The following is a 16,095-nucleotide window of genomic DNA, read 5'->3' as shown; positions in this document are numbered from 1 at the left end:
TGTTTTGTTTGGGCTTTTTTTTTTGCATCTTCTTACCTATGTGGTAGTAGATATTTATTATTTCCTAATTGTGCAGGCATGGTACACATGGATCTCCTTGGTCTTCATGGTAGTATACACATGATTCTCCTTGTTGTGACTCCTCCCTCTCTTTTTATTTGCACAATGTATCTCTTGGTGTAGCAACCACAAAAAATGTAAGCCCAAGGATATACCACCTGCGAGTTAACATGTTTTCCTTTAGTACACATTTGTCTTAGTTTTGTGTAGCACCATACACATTTGTCTTAGTTTAGTTTTGTGTAGCACAATATGATGGCTCTTTTATTTGTCGCATACTAATTAGTACATTTTAAGTGTACACAAGGCTTGTATATGAATGAGATGGTACTTTATAGGTTATTTTTGTACTTGCCTCTTAACCGTGCCACGAAAATTTGAGTTATCATCATCTCCAAGTTGTGATAGCTATCCCCTGGATCTAACTCCCATTCGTATAATCATGATTTGGAAGTAGATATCTTTGATGGAGAGGTGGTGTTTTAGTCATTTGTTGAAATAACTCTCAATATCTCATTGTCTATAACACAAGGTGCATCAAAGGTTCTTCCTCTCTATTAACACAAGTATAAGATTTGTTGATCTTCTCTTAACAGGTGTGTTTCTTTGGCAATCTAAGCTTTGTGGTGCATGTATTCCTTTGAGCTGATAGTATTATTTAGTACTAGTCTCATTAGGCATTGTTGGTGGCTAAAGGTGGTTGTTTGGGATTCCTTGGCATTTTCTTACGTATGTGGTAGCTATTAATTATTTCTTGAGAGGTCTTAGGACATCTTCATCAGTTATTTGTGATGCTCGAACATTGTATTGTTGTGATCAAGGATTATAATAATGATTCGTATACTTAATAAGGGATATGAAGAGGTATGATGAACATCCTAAGGTTCAACACTCCATTTTACCTAAACCCCATTCGACTGCCCTTTAAAGGAAGCTTGTATATAAACCAATTGTATGCACCATTCGACTGACCTTTAAAGGAAGCTTGTGTATAAACCAATTGTATGCACCAAAAGAAACCCCTTCACTTGTTGTGCAAAAGCTATAGGTGACCATCTTGTCATAAGACTCCTCAAAGGCGAGGGCTACTCTATCCATGAAAGAATAAAAGAAGATAAGGGCTACTCTATCAATAAAATAATAAAAGAAGAACTTTAGCATGTTGTTGTGGTGGGTATCTAGCATGGGGAGGAAAATCTAGTTGTTTACTGTATAAAAGTGAAGCAAAAGAAAAAAAAAGCCATTCCCTATAGCATTTCATTATCCTACAAAGAAAAAGTGAGTTTGATTAACGTTTCTATCTCATGCAAGTCAAAGTTGCATATCTTCTTATTTTTATACAAATACTATAAGATAAATCAAGCAAAATGGCATAAATTAGGATTTGAATTCATTAGAAAGATGGTTCTCTCGACAAAGATGGTCATGTTGAAGTGTGGATCTAATTTCCTCCTTTCATTCAAGCTTTCCCTTTGAGCTTCTAAATGTGGGATGCCAACAGTTGGAGTGACAACACAATTCATCTTTATCAATTCCAAGGTGATTCTAAAAACTTTAAGAGCTTGGAAATGGGGAAAAAAAATTTACAACCTTGTAAAAACACTCCTTTCACAAACAAGTGAATTGTTATGTGTTTTCTAGTATTGGCATAAAAGTTGACAAAAGATAGAGGCCAATCTCTAGCCTTCACTTTCCGCCTTTGTTCAAGTGATAATGGAAATTGAAGGAGGGGTATAGATAATTGAAGGATGTATTTACAAACTATGTGTTAGGATAGGCCGCAAGCTATGATATTAATTGGATTACTAGTCCACACCATTGTGATCCCATTATAGGAAAATGAAATTTTTTATTTTAGGTTTGTTATGGTGGAGAATTAATTATGAATGAATGTTGGCTAGCTTCTTGGATGCTTCCTGTAAGGTTCCTCCCTCGAGCTTTGGAGATATAAAGGTGTAAGTACCTTCCCTTTAGTTTCTGTAATCATCCCCCAATTGAGAGTACAAGAAAACATTGTTTTCCCTTGTTTTGGCCTAGAGCGAGAAAATGTTATAAAGAGAGATAATACAAATTTGAGATATTTTTGGATACAAAATTTCTCCTAAAATCTAAGATGAATTTCCCTGAAATAGAAGTTCAAGAAATAATTTTTTAATGTGTATTAGAAAGTAACTAAATATATGTATTGGAGATCTTAGCCTAAGGGTCCACATTTTCAGAAACTTTCGATCAAGGTCCAAATAAGGTTCTAAAGGGCCAATAGGATTAATCCAAATGTTGGGATAACAAAAATACAAAGAATAAAATAAAATACCCCAAAAATGAGCAAATGCTCACATAAGATGAAGAGTTGACCAAGTACTGGTTTATTACTTAAAAATTAAGGTTTATTAGTAAAATAAATCAATTTTTGACACCTCAATAAGGAAGGAAAGGGCTCATGAAGGAGGCGCCTTTTTTTCATCATTGCCTTGCATTTTTAATTCAAAAAATGAGATATTTATATCTCTCCTCCCTCTGCAAACTGGATCAAAAAGTGAGCCAAACTGGTCCACAAATTATCCAAAATAGGTCAAACTGAAGCCTTCCTCACCTATAAATAGACCCTCATTCCTTTGTATTTTCATCTTTGAGTAATTACATGCCAGTATTATCTTCATTTTAGTGTAATTCTATTATCCCTCTATTTTGCCTCTACTTTTGGAAGCTTTGGAGTTTCACAATTCTCCATCCTCTCTTGGAGATTACCCTCCCCAACTTGGTGGCCAAAGCTTTCTTTGTGGGCTTCACTTCTTTCTTTAAAGAATCAAGCCAAAATCAAAGGTAAGCCTTAATCCAATGGTTTTTCTATCTTCTCAATGGTTTTCTCCTTCCCAACCCCTCTAATGCTTGGGAGGCTCTTAATTAAATGGTTTTTTCTTGAAATCAAGCTTTCTAATGATTCATAATGTTTAAATGGTTTATTTCTAATCTTTATGCTTAATTAGTGTTTTTATATTTAAATCTCTCTTTTTGGAAAGATTAATCATCTTTATGGTTAGATCCTTGTTAGAAGGATGGTTCTTAATGGTAAACCCATTATCTTAAACAAAACTCTAGGCTTGACAAGTTAGAGAAAAAGATTAGATATTTTTATGATTTTAATATAGTTAAAAATGATGATTAATTTCTTTAAGCTTATTTATGATTAATAATTTATTTATGTACACATAAAATAATTATAATCATAATTACAAGCATAATTATAATTACATCTCTTGATTATTCTTAAATATCCATTCCTCATTTCCAAAAAATTTAGCATAATCATCTTTTAAAAGAGGAGTTCTTATCGTATTTCAATTATGAATATTCTTTTAAATTTAGAAAATTAAACATTCTCAGACGTTACAGTGAAGCTATGGTAAAATTTTCTAGAAAAAAGATAAATCTTATTTTTATGCATAAATTTAATAAGCAAAAAGAGGAATTCCCATCATATTCTAGGCATAGACATTTTTATGCTAAAAGAATGATTTTTGTTATATTAATGAAAAATACTTTTATAGTATTTATCAATAAATATTCTAATAGAGAAAAGAGGAGTTTTGGTTATATTTATCTATATATATGTACATGCATAAATAAATTTTATGCTAAAAGTGGAGTTTTGAGCATTATTCAATAGTCAGAAAAATAAAGAAGATTATGCATAAATTTTATAGAATCATTCAATTTATGAGAATTATGAAAATGATTCATTTAGATGAATGGATTAGTGTTTATACTAAAAGAGTAAATATGGGTATAATTGATTTTGTAAATTCCATGAATCTTTTATTCAAAAAGAAGAATATTGAGCATATTTTATTTTGAGAAATTTGAGAAGGAATGTGAAATGATGTGAATAGATGGGAATAGATGTAGGAATGATATGAATGGATGTAGGATGACGTAAATGGATGTGAATAGATGTAGGAATGATGTGAATGGATGTAGGATGATGTGGATGGATGTGAATGGATATAGGAATGATTAATGGATATAGGATGATGTGAATGGATGTAGGAAGAATGTGAATGGATGTGAGTAGATGTAGGAATGATGTGAATGGATGTGAGTGGATGTAGGAATGATGTGAATGGATGTGAATGGATGTAGGAATGATGTGAGTGGATGTGAGTGGATGTAGGAATGATGTGAGTGGATGTAAGAATGATTTGAATGGATGTAAGAATGATGTGAATGGATGTGACATCTTCTTGCCACCTTTGCATGCCACCTCACACTTGGTGACATGGCATGCCACATCATGGAATTGTCACATAAGCCATAATAGTGCCACATGTCAAGAGAATGCCACGTGTTATGCATGCATGTGACACGTGGCACCTCCTTCCCACCTCCCCATTTTTTTCAAAAGCATATTTTTGAAAAAGTTAATTTAGTGATTTAGAGAAATAGAATATAAAATTTTAAATAATAAAATATATATAACTTATTAAATAAAAGAATTTAAAAACACTAATTTTAAAGGATTATATTTTGGAATTAGATCAATAATATTATTTTTAAAGTTTATGTTATTCAGTTTAAAAAAATAAATTTTTAAATTTAATATTTCTTGAAAATATTTTGTGTAGAATACACTTTTGAATTAAATTTTAAAAAAAATACATTATAAAAAATATAATTTTATAATTATAAAATAAAAGATATATTTATATATCTAGTAATGATAAATATTTAGACTTGTTAATAAATATTATTAATAATATTGATTTTTAAGTGAAAAATAGTTTATCTTTAATTATCTTTATGTTTATCTTAATTATCCAATCAATCTTAGATAGGAAATCCAATAAGATTTGAAGTGGATAACCTATTTTTCCTATATAATCACACATCTCTAGTACTATCCCACACTTATCTCTAGTACTATCCCGTCATTGAGCCTTCATGATTTTTACTCTCTTAGCTTCCTTGAGAATGGGTTCTCAAAGTCGTAGGAGTCAGAAACGTGATAGGACTAGACTCCCCCCCGTCCACCAAGTTCAAGAGAAGGAGAGGAAAAGGGTAGCTCTTGAGAGAAAGAGAGAGTAGAGAGCACGTCAACGAGCAGCACCTTCCCTTGGCAATGATCCAAGCCTTGCTCCTCCTCTTCCACTTCCTCTCCCTCCGCCCTTTTCCCCCCCACTACCCCTTAGTTTAGATAATCCACATGAACCCGCCCTTCCTGAGCCCCCTTCTCTTCCACAACATGAACCCACCCCCCTCCTTTGGTGGGCGCCCATCGTGTGGATAGGAAAGAACTATCAAAGTCAGCGGCACATCATCGTGCCCATGCAATCTTCCATTCCTATTTCAAAGACCTCACGCCTTCATCACAGGCATGCGTGCTTGATGCTTTGATCGATCTACCCAACATGGCCAACTACAGGGCGCTTTCCAACATTGGACGAAGAGAGAGGAGAGCTAGCATGGCGGTGCTACAAAGTGTTCGTCATTCCTATAAAGTTAACAAGAAGAGGAACTCTGCGGACGCTTTGGAATGCTCGACGGGCGATTGTGACAGCCATAAGTAGCTCCCAAATGAAGGGTAAGGTGAGTTCCCCATCTTGCATCCTTTCCATAGCACCACATGCACTTAGAGTTGGGTCTATTAGATGACAAAGTTTAGATGCCAATGAGGTTGGTGCTTTGTGGGCGAGTAGTGGTCGTGTAGCTAGGCATGATCGCCTACTAGATGAAACCACTAGAGCCTTGATAGAAAGTTTTTGGGAGGAGAATTGTCGTGCCTCACGATTTTCAAGAAAGCTTTGCGTAAGAGAGTGACAAGAGGAGTGTTCATTGAGCACGGTGCTTGCTTTCTTGAAATGACCCAAACAGAGTTGTATTCTCAGTTTGTGGCATCGTATCGAGAGCTTAAAATTGGGCAAAGGTCATTTGAGGGGTGTAAGCCTTGATCTGTGAGGTACTCACGTTAGCGTGACACATGTTGTCGCTACCATGTTGAGTTCAAACTTTTTTATGATGTGTTCCATTCTCTTACATAGAGAGTTGCCTCGTAGTCCTCGTGATTTCATCCACTCTCTTGTGTGCATGCACGGAGGATGCCCAGTTCCATAGGATCCCTTGTGTGGAGAGAAATTGCACATCATGTGGTTCACTTGCACATCTACAGATGGTAGATCTTGATGCAAGTGACCAAGAGATAGTGCCATGGCAACGTTATGAGTATGTGACACACCAGCTCCAGAGTGGTGGACAGTCCAGGAAGTTGCAGCTCGTGGACAAACATACACCACGTTGTCACTTCATAGCCACATTTAGCGAGCAGATCTATCCCTATATACGGCACAGTCATTGTGCCAAGTGGCAGGATCGTCAGTTCCGAGCATGCCTGGTAGAGTTTCCTATTGGTGTGGTCGTCTCTGTGATTGATTTTGTAGAGAACTACACCTTCACGACTTTTCAAGAGATACAATCTGAGTATTACTTCTCAAAGCAGGTAATGGTTATATTTCATATTTTTTTTTGTTTGCGCTATATTACTTATTTGATTTTTTTTGTCCTAATCGTCTTTATTGCTTACCTCACCAGGTTGCTATTATGGTCCATATTTCAGTGGATGATGATCGTTCACATGATGCACATTTTGTGCATTACTGTTTTTGTTTCCATGACATTTTTTTACGAGATTGTGGGATCATACGTGGCCAGCGATGGGTTTGGTCGGATGGTTATGGCGCACAGTTCAAGTCGTTGACAATTCTATTGGCTCTACGGGCAGTACTTATGGTTCTCTTATATTCGCAATTAAACTAAATTCACTAGAACATCTTAAAGAAAACAATAACTAAGACTTTGTTTCATGGATTTATAGGTGGCATGTGCAGTCTAGTATCCCAGTGATTTGGTCATCCTTTGAGACTGGTCACAGGAAGGGAGAGCATTATGGTGCGGGCACATGTGTGAAACGTGCCTTGAGGCATCATGAGCTGCGGCGGCAGGGATGCGGGCCACGTAGTCGAGTGGTGCTCCCAACATTTGTGTGGGAGTGCAGCATCATCGTATCCCAAACGTGATGCTCGGATTATCAAGAGATTTTTTTGGCATGTGGATGGTAGCATGATTGACCGTAGAGCCTCCCATGATTGTGACACAGTACCTGGCACCTTGGGCATACATTCCATCACGAGCACGTGCATGGCGGTCCCCACAATTTACACACGACGGTTTGCATGCGTCTGTGGAGCATGTATGGATGGCGATTGGTCACACTGTGCCTCGAGAGGATGGGCAGATGCATGGATATAGAAATTCCTCTATCCCGAGCAACCTTCACATCCAGTGTTGTCCAATGAACACACACGTCCTGCGTTCATGGGTCAGCTATGATGACCTGACAGATTTTCTACAGGAGGGTGATGTATTTGCTATTATTGCTTGGTGAGGGAAATAGCGAGGGAGTAGACTACTATCTGATGAGTTGCACTAAGCCAAAGTGCATCCTTGACCAGGATACAGTGGATGATCATGGGTTTTCTTTTGACGCCCATAGCATGATTGTGGCAGGCCGGTTCTACCAGGAGATTCGACTTCATCGGGGGAGTCTTGAGTTCCAGTAGTGGAAGTGGGAGCTAGAGGCATTTCAGTTCTCTCATCTAGTGGTTGCTAAACAGGCTCACTCTTGATCGAGGTACAGAGCCAAAAACACAGTTCTCGTCCTACTATCTGATGAGTTGCACTAAGCCAAAGTGCATCCTTGACCAGGATACAGTGGATGATCATGGGTTTTCTTTTGACGCCCATAGCATGATTGTGGCAGGCCGGTTCTACCAGGAGATTCGACTTCATCGGGGGAGTCTTGAGTTCCAGTAGTGGAAGTGGGAGCTAGAGGCATTTCAGTTCTCTCATCTAGTGGTTGCTAAACAGGCTCACTCTTGATCGAGGTACAGAGCCAAAAACACAGTTCTCGTCCTTGTTTTTGGCTTCGAGTAGATGACCATGAGAGCATTCTAGAGAAGTTGAGAGCTAGAGATGCTGCTGCAGACTAGATCTCTATCTTGATAGTAGTGACTAAACTTAGACTAGCTGGGTTAGCTCACTTACATTGTATTTAGTCTTTTTGGGAGTGACTAATCTCAGAATAGCTGGGATAGCTCATTTTCAAAGTACCTTGATCTTTTGAGTTAGTGGCTAAAACCCAGAGTGGCTATGTTAGCTCACATTCTAATGTACTTAGTTGATATTTATATCACTATGAGTTTTCTCATTATTGAGGATCATTTCATTTTAGTTGATGTTCATGGTTTTTTGATTTTTTAACACTTTGGCTATCATATCGTTTATTGAAAATCACCATCACCATATTGTTTGTTGAAAATCACCAAACTTTGCAAGCACTAGGCGCTAATTACTAACCCGAACATGCTCCGATCATGACCAAACTTTGCAAGCATGTGGGGGTAGGCCCCCACATGCTTGAAAAGTTTGGTCCCCACATCACCAAACTTTGCAACAAGCATGTGGGGGTAGGCCCCCCCCCACATGCTTGAAAAGTTTGGTCCCCATCGAAGCATGTCTGGGTACGATGGTATGGGGAAGGCCCAGATTTTCCATGGCCTCTTAACACCAAGAGACTTCAAAAATCCACACTAGGCGCTAATTACTAATCCAAACATGCTCTGATTGGTGACCAAACTTTGCAAGCATGTGGGGTGTGTCCCCCCCACATGCTTGCAAAGTTTGGTCCCCATCGGAGCATGTTTTGGTAGCATGTTGGAGGGGACCACCCCCACATACGGAAGGGCTGGATTTTCCATGGCCTATTAAGCACCAAGAGACTTGAAAAATCTGCACTGGGCGTTAATTACCAATCCAAACATGCTCCGATTATGACCAAACTTTGCAAGCATGTGGGGGTGCCCCCCCCCCACATGCTTGAAAAGTTTGGTCCCCATCAGAGCATGTTTGGATATGACGGTATGGGGAAGTCCCGGATTTTCCATGGCCTCTTAAGCACACCAAGACTTGAAAAATCCACACTAGGCGCTAATTTCTAATCCAAACATGCTCCGATTGTGACCAAAGTTTGCAAGCATGTGGGGTTGGACCCCCCACATGCTTGCAAAGTTTGGTCCCCATCGGTGCATGTTTAGGTATAATGGTATGGGGAAGGCCAGGATTTTCCGTGACCTCTTAACCACCAAGAGGCCCGGATTTTCCATGGCCTCTTAAGCACCAAGAGACTTGAAAAATCCGCACTGGGCGCTAATAAAAAATAAAAAAACCAAGAACATGCTCCGATTATGACCAAACTTTGCAAGCATGTGGGGGTGGGTCCCCCCACATGCTTGCAAAGTTTAGTCCCCATCGAAGCATGTTTGGGTATGATGGTATGGGGAAGGTCCAGATTTTCCATGGCCTCACTTACATTGTATTTAGATTTTTTGGGAGTGACTAATCTGAGAATAGCATGCTTGAAAAGTTTGGTCCCCATCGAAGCATGTCTAGGTACGATGGTATGGGGAAGGCCCAGATTTTCCATGGCCTCTTAAAACCAAGAGACTTCAAAAATCCACACTGGGTGCTAATTACTAATCCAAACATGCTCTGATTGGTGACCAAACTTTGCAAGCATGTGAGGTGTGTCCCCCCCACATGCTTGCAAAGTTTGGTCCCCATCGGAGCATGTTTTGGTATGATGGTATAGGGAAGGCCCGGATTTTCCATGGCCTCTTAAGCACCAAGAGACTTGAAAAATCTGCACTGGGTGCTAATTACTAACCCGAACATGCTCCAATCATGACCAAACTTTGCAAGCATGTTGGAGGGGACCACCCCCACATGCTTGCAAAGTTTGGTCCCCATCGGAGCATGTTTGGGAGCGATGGTATAGGGAAGGCCTGGATTTTCCATGGCCTATTAAGAACCAAGAGACTTGAAAAATCTGCACTGGGCGTTAATTACCAATCCAAACATGCTCTGATTGTGACCAAACTTTGCAAGCATGTGGGGGTGCCCCCTCCCACATGCTGAAAAGTTTGGTCCCCATCAGAGCATGTTTGGATATAATGGTATGGGGAAGTCCCGGATTTTCCATGGCCTCTTAAGCACACCAAGACTTGAAAAATCCACACTAGGCGCTAATTTCTAATCCAAACATGCTCCGATTATGACCAAAGTTTGCAAGCATGTGGGGGTGGACCCCCCACATGCTTGCAAAGTTTGGTCCCCACATGCTTGCAAAGTTTGGTCCCCATCGGCGCATGTTTAGGTATAATGGTATGGGGAAGGCCAGGATTTTTGTGACCTCTTAACCACCAAGAGGCCTGGATTTTCCATGGCCTCTTAAGCACCAAGAGACTTAAGAAATCCGCACTGGGCACTAATAAAAAATAAAAAAACCAAGAACATGCTCCGATTGTGACCAAACTTTGCAAGCATGTGGGGGTGGGTCCCCCCCCACATGCTTGCAAAGTTTAGTCCCCATCGAAGCATGTTTGGGTATGATGGTATGAGGATGGTCCAGATTTTCCATGGCCTCTTAAGCACCAAGAGACTTGAAAAATCCGCACTAGGCGCTAATAAAAAATCCGCAGTGGGTGCTAATAAAAAATAAAAAAAACCAAGAACATCAACTAAAATGTAATGATACTCAATAATGAAAAAACTCATAATGATATAAGCATCAAATAAGTACATCAGAATGTGAGCTAACCCAACTACTCTGGGTTTAGCCACTAACTCAAAAGATCAAGGCATAATGAAAATGAGCTACCCCAGCTAGTCTGAGGTTCACTGCCCATAAATCTAAGTACAATGTAAGTGAGCTACCCCAGCTAGTCTGAGGTTCACTGCCCAAAAATCTAAGTACAATGTAAGTGAGCTAACCCAGCTAGTCTGCTTTTAGTCACTATCAACAGCAACCCAATGAAAATCGTCGGAGCTCTCGAACATGCAGCATCATTTGCTTTGCCCTATGCTGTGCAATCTGCTCCATAATCATGTGCTGCTGCGCCTCAGCTCTAGAACTCTCTACCTCAGTCTGAGCCTACGCAAAAAGTAAAGCATAAAAATAATTGATTAGTCTCTCTCATTAGGTATTACTTAAAGAAATTTATAACTTAGGACCTTAATTATCGCTTTTACGTGCAAGAGAAACCTACCTGCTGGATGTCATAGTCTCTCACATGCCATGCCTCTATAGTAGCTGTCTCTGTTGTCTTTAATGCAGCTCTAAGGCGGTCAATCTCTGCTCTCGCCTCTACCAACTCCTGAGTGAGTCTCTCAGTGTGGTAGGTGTGGGACCCTACATGACACAATCAACCATGCCGCTCATGTAAAAATATAGAAAAGTACATATAAACATGTAAATAAATGACTAAAAAAACTTAAGAAGTAATAAGTATGTAAACCTCGACATCTGTCATTGTTGGTATCGATCGTGAAAACAAGCGCACCACGTGCTGAATGCTCTCCGTGGTACTCCGTACGTCGATGCCAACCTGGGTGCCAAGAGGCTTGACTGTCGACATAGGCACAAACGTCGGATCTATAGGAGCTACACGAAGGGTTGTTGGAGGCCGCCTACCCTGGTCCTAGAGACGGCCTCGGCTAGCACCACCACCAGGCCGATGGCTAGTATAATCCACCTCCTCCCCTATAACAACTCCGCATATAATTGCATTGCGAACTATATGGGAATCTGGCAGTTGTTCGGCATCCTCCCATATGCGGCAACATATCGACTATAGATATGTGCCGATACGAGGATGCGAACACTGCGTAATAGTAAGGGGCTTGCCCACCCCATGCCTCATCCCATGACTATCGAGGAAAAGATCTAAGTAGGCTCCATCCCGGACCAAGATCACAGACCTGACGATATGTCAAGCCATGTGACACAGGAGCAATGCGATGGTGGGCTATCCACTCATCTATATAAACAATATTGTGAAGGCTACGAAGGGACGAAAGCATCGCCTCCAAGTCTGCCATGATATGTAATGTAGACGGTGTGTCTCTAACACTCCTACGGATAGCCGCTAACTCGCGGTCTATCTCTGTGTGATGAGGTCCACAATACACTTGCGGCCCTCCTCGAGGCCCTCCTCGTGGCCCTCCTCGTGGCCCTCCTCGCGTGACTCCATGCTAAAACCTAAGCCTAACACAAAGGTCCAATGCTTAGTACTAAGTAGCACTAATGAAGCTATAAAACAATGCTAATGGGCCCACTAATGCTAATCCAAATCAAGAGAGTAAGGAGAGTGAAAACGACTCCTGACAATGAGGCAAAAAAAAAGTTTTTCGATTTTATAACCTCGAACGAGGTTCCGTGACATCATGCACTTTAGGGTTTGCAAGATGTATGCTATGGATTTAAGGGTTAGTGAGACAAACAACGAAGATACGCACTTAATTTTAGTAAAGGCGACGGCTGAGATTTGAATTCAGTTTCTCGTTCGAGGTACATGGACGGCTTAGATTTTAAGTCATTACCACGATTGAGATATGTTTGACGGTCGAGATTCATTTAATAAATGGTTGGGATCACATCTTCAAATGTGTGTGAATGGACGGATCAGATTTTGTAGATAAACCTCATTCGAGGTTTTTAAACAGTCTCGATTTCATCTCTATACCTCGAACGAGATATGTGGACGGATGAGATTGCATCTCTATACCTCAAACGATGTATTTCAATGGTCGAGATTTTATTTAAATATCTCGTTTGAGATATGTGGATGGTGGAGATGGGCTGGTCAAATATGCTGAATGTACATTTGAGCGATGTGCCTAGGGGGATACACCATGGCATTGATGTGGATCCGAGTGGCATGAATATCTCGATCGAGATAGTGTGGTGGCAGTGACCTGTATTGGTGACATGGATGATGACTGGAACCCCGACCTGCTAGCGTGGCATTAGTTGGTATCTCGTTTGAGATATGTCGCTTTAGGTTGGGGAGGCACGTGTCGTGTTTTAATTGATATGGTGATATCATGATAGAGGTACTCCACCCAAGATGCGTGGATGTCCCAATTTTAGAGAGAGTGGACGAAAGTGAGTACCCTCACCTTGCATCCACCCAATGTATTTCCAAACTATGTGTTAGGATAGCCCGCAAGCTATGATATTAATTGGATTACTAGTCCACACCATTGTGATCCCATTATAGAAAAATGAATTTTTTTATTTTAGGTTTGTTATGGTGGAGAATTGATCATGAATGAATGTTGGCTAGCGTCTTGGATGCTTCCTATAAGAATCCTCCCTCCAGCTTTGGAGATATAAAGGTGTAAGAACCTCCCCTTCAGTTTCTATAATCATCCCCCAATTCAGAATACAAGAAAACATTGTTTTCCCTTGTCTTGGTCTAGAGAATGAAAATGTTATAAAGAGAGATAATACAAATTTGAGATGTTTTTGGATACAAAGTTTCTCCTAAAATCTAAGATGAATTTCCCTCTAACAAAAGTTCAAAAAGAATTTTCCAATGTGCATTAGAAATTAACTTACTATATGTATTGGAGACCTTAGCCTAAGGGTCCACATTTTCAGAAATTTTTTATTAAGGTCCAAATAAGGTTCTAAAGGGCCAATAGGATTAATCCAAGTGTTGGAATGACAAAAATACAAAGAATAAAATAAAATATCCCAAAAATGAGTAAATGCTCACATAAGATGAAAGTACTGGGTTTATTAGTAAAAAAATCATTTTTCGACACCTCAGTAAGGAAGGAAAGGGCTCATGAAGGAGGTGCCTTTTTTTCATCATTGTCTTGCATTTTTAATTCAAAAAAAGAGATATTTATATCTCTCCTCTCTCCTCCTACAAACTGGATCAAAAAGTGAGCCAAATCGGTCCAAAAATTATCCAAAATGGATCAAATTGAAGCTGCAAGCCTCTAGATCCCAGTTGGACTTGGTTAGTGGCCTCCCTCACGTATGAATAGACCCTCATTCCTTTGTATTTTTATCTTTGAGTAATTACATGCCAGTATTATCTTCATTTTAGTGTAATCCTATTATCCCTCTATTTTGCCTTTACTTTTGGAGCTTCACAATTCTCCATCCTCTCTTAGAGATTACCCTCCCCAACTTGGTGGCCAAAGCTTTCTTTGTGGGCTTCACTTCTATCTTTAAATAATCAAGCCAAAATCAAAGGTAAGCCTTAATCCAATGGTTTCTCTATCTTCTCAATGGTTATCTCCTTCCCAACCCCTCTAATGCTTGGGAAGCTTTCAATTAAATGGTTTTTTCTTAAAATCAAGCTTTCCAATGATTCATAATGTTTAAATGGTTTAATTCTAATCTTTATGCTTAATTAGTATTTTTATATTTAAATCTCTCTTTTTGTAAAGATTAATCATCTTTATGGTTAGATCCTTGTTAGAAGGATGGTTCTTAATGATAAACCCATTATCTTAAACAAAACTCTAGGCTTCACAAGCTAGAGAAAAAGATTAGATATTTTTATGATTTTAATATAGTTAAAAATGATGATTAATTTCTTTAAGCTTGTTTATGATTAAGAAAAATCATATTAAGAAAAATCATTTTTAATATAGTTAAAAATGATGATTAATTTCTTTAAGCTTGTTTATGTTTAAGAAAAATCATATTAATTTATTTTAAGTTGAAAGAGGGTTATGCTTACATTTTTGGAAATGAGGAATGGATATTTAAGAATAATCAAGAGATTTAATTGTAATTATGCTTGTAATTATGATTATAATTATAAGTTATGTATACATAAATAAATTTTAGTTTAAAAGAGGAGTTCTTATCATATGTCAATTATGAATATTCATTTAAAGTTCTAAAATTAAACTTTCTCAGAAGTTGCAGCAAAGCTATGGCAAAATTCTCCAGAAAAAAGATAAATCTTATTTTTATGCATAAATTTAATAAAGCAAAAAGAGGAATTCCCATCATATTCTAGGCATAGACATTTTTATGCTAAAAGAATGATTTTTGTTATATTTATGAAAAATCATTTTATAGTATTTATGCATAATTGTTTAAATAGAGAAAGAAGAAATTTTTGTTATATTTATCTATATATATGTACATGCATAAATAAATTTTATGCTAAAAGTGGAGTTTTGAGCATTATTCAATATTCAAAAAAATAAAGAAGATTATGCACAAATTTTATAGAATCATTCAATTTATGAGAATTATGAAAATTTTTCATTTAGATAAATGGATTAGTGTTTACACTAAAAGAGTAAATATGGGTATAATTGATTTTGTAAATTCCATGAATCTTTTATTCAAAAATAAGAATATTGAGAATATTTTATTTTGAGAAATTTGAGAAGGAATGTGAAAACATTCATATAAATGCATCGAGAAAACATGGATAATTCTTAAGCATCGAGAAAACATGGATAATTCTTAATCAAAAATAGAAATGATGTGAATGGATGTGAATAAATGTAGGAATGATGTGAATGGATGTAGGAATAATGTGAATGGATGTAGGATGATGTGGATGGATGTAAATGGATATAGAAAATATGTGAATGGATGTAGGAATGATGTGAATGAATGTAGGATGATGTGAATGGATGTAGGAATGATGTGAATGGATGTGAGTGGATATAGGAATGATGTGAATGGATGTAAGAATGATGTGAATGGATGTAAGTGGATGTAAGAATGATGTGAATGGATGTAGGACAATGTAAATGGAATTGGAATGATGCGATGTGAATTGAAGTAGAAGAATGTGGAATGATGTGAATGGATGTAAGTGGATGTAAGAATGATGTGAATGGATGTAGGACAATGTAAATGGAATTGGAATGATGCGATGTGAATTGAAGTAGAAGAATGTGGAATGATGAGAAATGACATGGAATGATGTGGAAAGATGGAAGCTTGTATATGAGACATGTTTTTAAAGATTGTTTTATGTCAAAAATGTTGGGGAAGCATTTTGACTATCTTGTCAAATAAGGTCGTGAGGACCTAAGTGAAAAGATGATGGAGAGTCAATGAAGGACGTCTCGCGTGGCAAAATCGATCGAGGTCTTGAC

The sequence above is a fragment of the Cibotium barometz genome, chromosome 36 (genome assembly GCF_041138505.1).
Source record: "Cibotium barometz isolate CiBa-2024 chromosome 36, ASM4113850v1, whole genome shotgun sequence".
In the NCBI taxonomy this organism is placed as follows: Eukaryota; Viridiplantae; Streptophyta; class Polypodiopsida; order Cyatheales; family Cibotiaceae; genus Cibotium; species Cibotium barometz.
Note: the sequence above shows the minus strand (reverse complement) of the source record.